The sequence below is a fragment of the Coptis chinensis genome, chromosome 1, assembly GCF_015680905.1.
Source record: "Coptis chinensis isolate HL-2020 chromosome 1, ASM1568090v1, whole genome shotgun sequence".
Classification (NCBI taxonomy): domain Eukaryota; kingdom Viridiplantae; phylum Streptophyta; class Magnoliopsida; order Ranunculales; family Ranunculaceae; genus Coptis; species Coptis chinensis.
The window spans coordinates 22,182,992-22,193,608 of NC_141456.1; positions in this window are offsets into that span (position 1 = coordinate 22,182,992).

A 10,617-nucleotide genomic window follows, 5' to 3' on the forward strand; every position below is an offset into this window, starting at 1 on the left:
TGGATTCCGTCCGGATTACAAAACTCACCGACGGAATCCAACATCCCGCCCCGAGTCCTAACGGCTACCAACGGTCAAAAAGTCGAACGGTCAAAAACGGTCAAAATAAAAAACTTTGGTATATATACAACATTTGTTTCATTTCAACTCACACTTCCAACAATCATATATCATATTTCTTCTTCTTTAAAATCAGTTCTTAAAAAAACCAAATATCAAATGGCATCAACTCAAGCATCTCAAGCAAGTGGTAGCACTCAAGCAAAAGCGAGAGCTCACTTTAGCATGTCCGATGATCAAGCTCTATGTCTTGCTTGGATAAAAATTAGTGAAGACTCTATTGTTGGTGCTTTCCAAAATGCAAAAGGATTTTGGAATCGTGTAACAAACGAAGTTCAATCAAGCACGTGGTCGGATAGGTCCCCCGATTCAATTAGCGGAAGGTGGAAATATATTTCAAAAAATGATGAACAAATTTGTTGCAATTGTGAATGCGGTGGAGGCTCGACATGCAAGTGGTACAACAATACAAAGCCGGGTAATTACAACGTTGTCAATTTGGAATTTATTGATTATCTTAGTCTTAGTCTAATTATTTCCGTCTTCGTCTAATTATCTTAGTGTATTTATTATTTCCATTTTAGTCTTAGTCTAATTATTATCTTAGTCTAATTATTATTGCAGTTTAATTATCTTAGTCCTAGTGATTATTTTAGTCTAATTACCACCATTTTTTTTTTAGTTGTCCGAGGCAAGGATGACGTACCAACTACAAGAAAAAAATCGCTTTTTCACTTGATCATTGTTACGTTATACTCAAGGATAATCTAAAGTGGAGCAACATTTTTGAGGCAAGGTCAAGCCGCCCCACAAAGGGAAAAGGTCATAAAAATGATGGTGAAGATTCAACTTCTAATTCACCAAGTGTTGGTGGAGTTGAATTGGAGGGTTCTCAAGAAATAGAGCGCCCAAAAGAAATGGAGCGCCCTCTTGATCGAAGAAAGCCAAGTCCAAAAGGAACCAAGAAAAATCATTTGGTATGTTGGAGGGTTACTTTACACGTTTAGAGGATACATTTGCATGGGATGCAAATGAAACACAAAAATGCTTAGAACTTAGGGAAAGGGAACTTGCATATGGTCAAAGAACTGTGATGGCAAGAGAAGAAAAAAATCGGATTCAAGCAGAAAAAAAATCAGGTTCAATTGGAAAAAATCGGCTTCAAAAGATGCAATATGAAGCTAAGATTTTAGCGACCGATACAAGTGTCCTCCATCCCGATACCGCTTTTATAATCGAAAGCAACAACAAGCTGAAAAATCTTTGAATGGGGAAGGGCTAGAGGTGGTTCTAGCTCTAACTAAGCTTATGTATTTTAATTATCTAGTATTTTATTTTAATTAAAGCACTATGTATTTTAATTAATGCACTATGTATTTTAATTTCAATTGTCTTTTTAATTAATGCACTATGTATTTTAATTTCATTGTATTTTAATTAATGAACTATGTATTTTTATCTAACTTTTTTTAATTAATGCACTATGTATGTTCTCATCCAATATAATTATTTTCATAGAAATACAATTACCAATCAAATTAAAATACATTGTAATATAGTTCATTAAAATACAACTGATTAAATACGTTGGAACTACATAGGAAATACATTAGGAAATACATTAGGAAATACATAGGAAATAACGTTGGAACTTAATAGTCCACTTTAGGGTTAGGAAATACATAGGAAATACATTGGAACTTAATAGTTCACGTTAGGAAATACATAGGAAATACATTTTCATTTCCATTTTAATTTTCGCCTCCTTCTCCCTCATATCGGATCCCACCAATTTGGATCATAAATTGGTACCGGATCTTTTGTTTCTTCAATGCCAGTCCAATTAAAAACATGTTCAACTAAGTCCTTTTGAAGATTAGTATGTGTAACTTCATTTCTGATCTTATTTCTTGCTTCAATCATCTGATAGACAAAATGAAAACCATCATCTTTCCTGAAAGAGCGCAGGTATTGTTTCTTTCCTCTGACCTTTCCAATTCCAAACTCCACTTTCACGTTCATTCTCAACAATCATATTATGCATTATAATGCATGCCTTCATTATGTCTCCAAGAACAACAACACTATGACAACGCGCAGAAGCCTTAACAATATGCCATCGTGCTTGCAAAACTCCAAACGCCCTTTCAACATCCTTTCTTGCGGCTTCTTGACGTTGAGTAAAGATCTTTTCATGCTTATTTCTTGGATAACGAATGGCTTGAACAAATGTGCCCCATTTTGGGTAAATACCATCAACAAGATAATATCCCATATCATAGTCATTACCATTCACATTAAATGCAACAGCCAGGAGCCTCACCTTGCTCTAATGATTCAAAACATGAGAACGATGAAGCACGTTAATGTCATTATGCTTAACCTGGTAGGCGAAGAAGCAATGCCAGATCCAACAATGTTTGTCTGCAACGGCTTCAAGTATCAAAGTTGGTTCCTTCTTGTACCCTACATGTGTTCCAGCCCATCCACTTGGGCAATTCTTCCACACCCAGTGCATACAGTCGATTGATCCAAGCATTCCCGAAAACCCCTTGTCGCATTTTCAGCTAATATCCTAGCGATGTTCCACTTCACTTGGTCGCCTCTCAAGTACTCTTCCTCAAACGCCGCGTGATAATTGCCTTGCACCAACGCTTCATAGATACATTTGCTGTGGAATCTCCAATTTGTAAATACTCATCCGTTGAATCGGAAGAACAACCGGTTGCTAATTGTGCAACCGCAGCTAGTCCCTTTTGTAACCCGTAAATTGCTTGCCGTCAACCCAATCCATCCACCTTGTCTTTAAAGTAATCGTCGTTTAATGATGCAACAAGATGCAACATATACATAAAAGCTCTCTTGTCATCCCCGTACCTTCGTCTAAACTTATGAGGAGGCCACCTACAAGGTGTTGTGAAGTAATCCCTCATTATCTTTTGTTTATGAAATCACCACCATCTCTAAACGTGTACTCTGCCGCGCACGCATCCATCCAGCGTTTGTCTCAGATCCACATCTTCAATTTCAATGGCTGCTTGAGTCATTAATGCCCCAAAGAATGGATAATAACCGCAACCTCCTCCTCCTCCTTAGCCTCATCATATCATTATGCTCATCTCTTTCTTTTTCCATGTAGTCATCTTCAGTGAAGTACCGTAAGACTAACGGTGAAACCGTAAGATCTAACTATTACTACTAGATCCTCCCCATAACCTTTGGTTATATGTAATTCTTTGTTCTCTAGACATTTTTCCTATTTTTAGCTTGGTTGTGGGGAAGAAGATGGCTATGTTGTTTGTTTTATATAAAAGATAGAAGAGTAAAACGAAATATGAAAGGTAAGGTCACATATGATAAGGTCACATGTGATACTTTGATTTTGGTCCACTTACCAATTGACAACACATTTTATTAGATTTTTGTTCACTCTCCAAGTGACAACACATTGTATCCAAATGTCTATCCATGTACCCTCAATAATTCCAAATGGGCCACCATCCCCATCCATAATTGCATTGTTTGGAATAGTAAAATGTGCAGTGAGGAGGGCTTAAAACCAGACGGATGTTACATTCGCCTCGGTCTAAAAACCGGGCGGGATGTTACATTCGCCTCGGTATCCCCATACACTATTCTGCCGTAAACACGCCGGAACCAAACCACCTGCAAAATGAGTGATATTCCAAACTAAAAATTTGCTGTTTCAACAATGACAGGAAATGAGTGAAACAAATGTGAAACGAGCGAAACGAATGTTCCATTTTTGGAAACATACGAACTTATAAGTTTTTAATTTTTTTTGGCCATAACCTCATTTGTTTTATTGACATATTCATATAAAAAACCTGCTAATATACTTTGAAAATAATAAAGAAGACAAACAACAATCATGAACAACACCCAAGTCTAACACAGAAACTCGGTAAAAAAACTAACTTATAATTTCTTAAAAAAATTGGACATAACCTCCTTTGTTTAATGACATATTCATATCCAAAACTCATCAAAGAAAACCCGCTAATCAAAAATTCATTACAAACAACAATCCCAAACGCCATAAGACAAGTAATGAAATACGGTTATTACAAACTACAAAAAATATCTCATCGAGACCTCCTCCCCCACGAAGAAGGCCGGTCGAAGAGCTCTCCCCCCTACGTCGTTGCAGCCTCTACGGTTGAGCTTGAGCTTGAGGTACTCCACTTCCAAAGCATTCTCCAACTCTTGCACACGCCTCTCAAGCCGCAAAGTTCGACACGTTCTTCTTGTAAGTACTCAAAACTGCGGTGAGAGGACTCCATGAAGGACTCACGATGGCATAAGTGAGAGTCTGTAGTTAAGGAGCTCGACCTTACTTCATCTGTTTAACAAAACAAATGCAAGTTAGGGGTTATAGTGAATACTAATAATAACAAATCATAAATAAATTCAAATCATACTAACCTCGCTAACTGCCGAATCAGATCGACAAATCTGCTACCATCTGCGGCATCTATTGGTGGAATAGGTATTCTCATATCTTGCCCCCGAAGTAATCATGCTCCAATGCCAAAGGTCATCATCATCAAATATCGTGGAGTTCTTTTATGCATCTGAATATCATGAAACACCCCGGGCTGGATCGTGGGTAACTCCACTCCTCCCGGGAAATGAATGTCGGGCCTCAATGCTCCGAAGTAACCCCCTTCAAAATTGGTGCCCCGTATAACGCACCTAGCAAGAGACCTCGACCAACCCTCTTCCAATATAAGTCATAGTCGCCGTAAAAACTGAAAAGCTGTCGCGTCCCGCCACTCATTTGGGTTTGCTCTATAGTGTGAAAGAGCGGGAAGAATATCGAGGCTGTCATATCCATAGGTGGTGGGTAAGGTATAACAATCTCTCCGGATACTTGCCGCCAACATCCGTCCCCCAAGGTACCATCATTGATCGACCCTATAAGTATCATTAAGCTTTGAGAAAGAAACCTTGCTCTATGACACATATATGATAGTCTACGGTACTCACCGTTCTCGGAACATCCGGAATATCCGCGATAAAAGGGTCGAAAGATGAAGGACTCGGCCCGGGGGTTGCCACTCAATTCGACTAGCTCCTAAAAGCTCAATCTGCTGACGAGTGTTATGAATATTATGTGATAGGTCCCCATACCCCCTCTGCCTACGATGAAGCCCCCATGCTTGAATACGTGGAATCAGGTCATGAGTCTCATCCTCTTCCACCCTTCTTCAACGGGATGCATCACACGAAAATGCTCGTACCACCAATACTTGTCATCAATAGATAAAATACAATATCAATATATATATATAAACATGTCAACATTAATAATTAGATAAATAAATGAAATGAAACAATAACTTAATAAATAAGACTTACGGTATAATCCAAACAAAGCCGCACAAATTGCCTTTTAGCGGCTTTCGCCTCAATCTTGAGGTCTAGCCAGCCGGTAAAGGTATGCTAAGATGGATTGACCCGGTCATAATCCCACATCCTCTCTACGTCTGAGACAGCGGCCATCCACCCGATACGTAAATAACTATCAGCATATCCAAATAATACCGCACCAACAAAGTAGAAGAGGAAGGCACGTACATACTCGTGGATCGACTCCTCACCAATATGATAGTCTTTCGGCTTCTCCTTGAGTCTATTCAAATATCTCGCCGTAAACCAACTCATATTTATAGCTCCTCCCTTAAACTGCTCAGCCGATAATCTCAAAAACTCGTCTTGCTCATCATCTTCAACCAAATCAAAACCTTCAAAGAAACTCATCGCCGTAGTAAAAACCTCTAAAGTTTCATCAAAAGGAACGGCATCTCCATAACCAATTGGGATACCCGTGAGCATTGTGAAATCAAGAGGGGTAATCCCAAGCTCACCCCATGGGAAATGAAATGTGTGGGTAGTTGGCCACCACCGCTCAACTATCCCAAACAACAACGCCTGATCATTTTGTCCCAAATTACAATTAAAAAAACTCCCAAATGGTGTGGCGGATATAATATCGGTAACCGTGACAAAATTAGGATCCGTTTTTGATTTCATACAACGCCACCACGACACAACATTTGAAAGTGCACAACGACTTTCCATAAGTGTACTTCCTACATTCAACAAACACGCAATAACGATAAAATTCAAACTAAAATAAACTAATATAAACTAATACAAATTCAAACTAAAATAATCGACAAATTCAAACTAAAATAAACTAATATAAACTAATACAAATTCAAACTAAAATAATACGACAAATTCAAACTAAAATTCAAACTAAAATAAACTAATATAAACTAATACAAATTCAAACTAAAATAATAATGCGACAAATTCAAACTAAAATAAACTAATATAAACTAATACAAATTCAAACTAAAATAATACGACAAATTCAAACTAAAATAAACTAATATAAACTAATACAAATTCAAACTAAAATAATACGACAAATTCAAACTAAAATAAACTAATATAAACTAATACAAATTCAAACTAAAAAATAACGACAAATTCAAACTAAAATAAACTAATATAAACTAATACAAATTCAAACTAAAATAAACGATAAATTCAAACTAAAATAAACTAATATAAACTAATACAAATTCAAACTAAAATACGACAAATTCAAACTAAAATAAACTAATATAAACTAATACAAATTCAAACTAAAATAATAACGACAAATTCAAACAACAACAAACTTGATATAAACTAACATAAATAATAATAATTAAAAAAAAAATCAAAACTTACTTGAGATTCCGCCACTCGATTTGCTACGTGTCGGACCGATGTTGACGCTTAATGGTGGGTGGTCCTCGATTTCATTAACGCGGTGGAAAATTAAACCCAAGTTCAATTTCGTCCTCCTCGCCCCACATTATGTTCTCTCGACGACGATCTTTTGCCCCTTTTTTTTTGAAATTTTGACATTTCCAAACCATCGGGAATGCTCTTGATGTGGGTGAGGTTGGTGGGGATGGGTTGGGGATGGAGAAGTCATTATGAATGGAAATTTGTGTTCAAAGGTTGTGAATGGAGGCTACAAAATCGAATTTTGGCTGGAAATGAAGTGAAAATGGAGCCCTGCTCTCGTCTGTTGGTATTGAGCCATCGGGCGGGATGTTACATTCCGTCTCGTATAAAAACTCGGGCGGAATCTAACATCCCCGTCCGAGATGTTTTTATCACCTTTGCATTGCCACAGCTTCACCTTGTTTATCACCGGGTTGGTGATAGAGGGGGTGAAAAGTGAGGAGGTGGCGGTGATAGAGGGGGTGAAAGTTATGACTTGCATTGCAAATGCTCTAACAGTTGTCATCTGGGGCTATTTTGAGCATATTCTGGTCATAAATATCTTACATCACTATAGGCATAACCCAGCGGTTCCAAAACATGGAGCATACTCTTCATACTTGAGTCGCACCATATAGGGATGTCCAAACGGGTACCCGACCCGGCCCGAACCCGATTTTTCGGGTTTTGAACGGGTATCGGGTTACCCGGGCCCGGCCCTATTTTTTGCGGGTCGGGTTCGGGTTCGAGTATTTGTTGGATACATGTGACCAAACCCTACCCTAACCCTATATTTTGGGTACCCGTCGGGTTCGGGTTTCGGGTATGGTAAAACCCGAAATATATGAAATAAAAGAATATTAAATCTCTTCATCAGGAACGTCATTTTCAGTTATTAGATCTCAAGAAAAAACCTCTTTTTCATCTAATTAATCAAAAGTCATCTTCTTTTATTGGATTTGATCTGTTTAACTTTAACATCGTAAAGCCACCCTAATGATCATCAAAGATTCAAAACACGAGGATTGCATTTTTGAAAAGCAAAAAGAAGAAAAAGTAGACCAAACAAAGCAAGCAATTCCAAGACAATAACTTCAATAAGATTGATGGTTTTGGGAGTTTCGACTTCTTGTGGTGGTGTGAATCGACTGTTGATTTGACAATAAGATTGATGGCTTTTGGGAGTTCGGTTTCTTGTGGTGGTGTGGTGTGAACTGTTGATTTGATTTCAAACCTTGTGACCACATTTAGAAAGAGATATTTGAGGGAGTCTGCCGCCAAATTTTTAAGTGAATGCAAACTTAGCGGCACCATCAAACCCACCAATCTCTTCATCATGAAGCGTGTGATTGGGTTGTCTTGTTCTTAGGGGAGTTGTTGGAGGGAAGAAGAGTAGTAAAGAATGCGGTCAAAGGTAATTTGTCTTGAAGACCAAAAGTAAATAGTAATGAGCAAAAGACTAAAAGTTTGTTGAAGATAAATAGATAATAAATGAAAATATAGTTGTTGGGAATTATGGTGCAGTTGGGTTCGGGGTTTTGGTCGGGCATTTTACCCTATATAACCCGGGTTTTGGGTTGGGTTCGGTCTGGATATGGTTTGGGCTTTTTAACCCTTTTAGCGGGTTTAGGGCCAAATTATCGGGTCGGGTTGGTCGGTCGGGTTTAGATAGTGTGACCAAACCCGACCCTATGTATTTTGGTGCAGGTTGGGGTTCGGGTTTTGTCGAGCTCAGGCGCGGGGTTGGTCGCGGGTTTTTTTTCGGGTTTTAAAGCGGGTTTGAGGCGAGAATGGACATCCCTGTCCATATACCTAAGTATAGTAGTAAATTATTTATGCCTTCAGAATGGTCATAAACTACCTATCATGTCAAAATTAGCTTTTGATTTTCACAAATCTAGTTTTCGCAGTCCAATGAATTCTTTAAGAATATAACATCATTCTGGACATCCTTGTAAACGGAAATGGCATTAGAAACTTCGTTTTCCTTTTTGAATGTAACACCGGCCTTTTCCTCCATGCTTTGGTTCCTTGGGCCTTCATGAAGATATTTTTTTGTGCTGGTAGACTCTAGAAGCTCATCAGCACCTACCAGTGGGTTCTCCTTTAGACGTAGCAAATGCTCGGCTAGGATAGAAAAATTAAGTTATTTAAAACATGACCTCGCTCCACGTGTCCCAATTAACTATGGCAAATTACCTATTTACCCTACACACCACGTTCAATTACATTTTGCCCCAATAATTACTATTGGGCACCCATACTGGATGCAAATAGCCCAATATTTATCCAAAAAAGTTTCACAAGATTTTTTTTTTTTTTTTTTTGAAACATTTATGAGGTTTTGGCTGACCCCAACCTGTATTGATCAAACTCTTTGGTACAACTTACCTATAGCATCTTCCTCAACTATAACATTAAGCTCATACATAAGAGGAGGAATACTTACAACCGTTACTCCAGGATTTATAGTTCCATCCCAAGTTGTACTAGACTTAGCCATCAAATCTGCCGCTCACATTACATTTCCTATATGCATGAGACACACTAACCGACTCACACTGGTTCATTAGCCTCGGATGCCTTCCTTTGTATCTAGGCAAGTACCAAGGGCTTATCTCCTTTTGTTTATAACTTGGACTGCCCTTAGTGAATCGGATTCTACACGAATCTTTTTTACAATTAACACCTAGAGCTGCGAGAAAACCCGCCTCAATTCCTTTTAGCTCTTGGGTTATCACCGATCTTAAGTTCACTTGGCCCATGTATAAGAGAATAGGAGTCCCCTCATGGTTCTCATTATACCACCATAGCCGGTAGCTTTCTTGATCCGCGAACCATCCGAATTCACCTTGACAAACCCGGCGAGGTGGTTTGGTCCAGCTGAACTTTTCGATCACTTTCGCTGCCTTATAGTGATCTCAATCCCAAGTCTCATGAATCAGATTCCTTGTCATTTTGGAGAAGAGTCATCGATGAGCTTGATTATTATTTTGCAAGTAGGTTTTCATCCTCTCCATAATGTAGCTGCTTATCGACTCTGCAGAGTGTGCTCTATCCCCGAACCTCCTGCTATTCCTCTCATTCCAAATCCATTACACCGTTGCACAAATCATCACCCTTATTATCTCACTTGATATCAAGTTGGCTCTTGTCGAACGCAAATGTAAACCGCCACTCTGCGGTAGATTCTCGCACCACTCCCGCCCCGGTTTCTCTTTTACCCAGCCCAAATCTTTTTGTAAACGCACAATTGAAGTAGAGATGCTTGAATTTTTCCGGAAGTTTGTCGTCACACAAGCAACACTCGAGTGAGATAGGATTTTTCTATGAATCAACCGATCTTGAGTAGCCGGACATCCCGCAAATAGTTGCGGTGATGAAAGAATGTTTCGCACATTATATTTGCCCCACACGGTTTATACCAACCCACCTTTTCTCTCATCTTCTTGATTGACATGTAAGCTGACTTTGTGGAGAACCTACCTGAACTTGTAGCAGTCCACACGACCAAATCTCGTGCCATATTGACATTGATGGGAGTCAATAAGATTTTTTATTTCAGCTCACCGTCGGGGCAAGTTGAGTACCTTTTCATTCAAGTGCCGTCAGAATCAGCTCACGACTTTTGCATCATCTCGGTTCATGGATGATATTTCTAGCTTGTGCATTGTGGATTAGCAACATCGAGGCAACCCAAGGATCGTGCCATAAACTTGTACCTTCTCCGTCAGCAATCAAGCATCT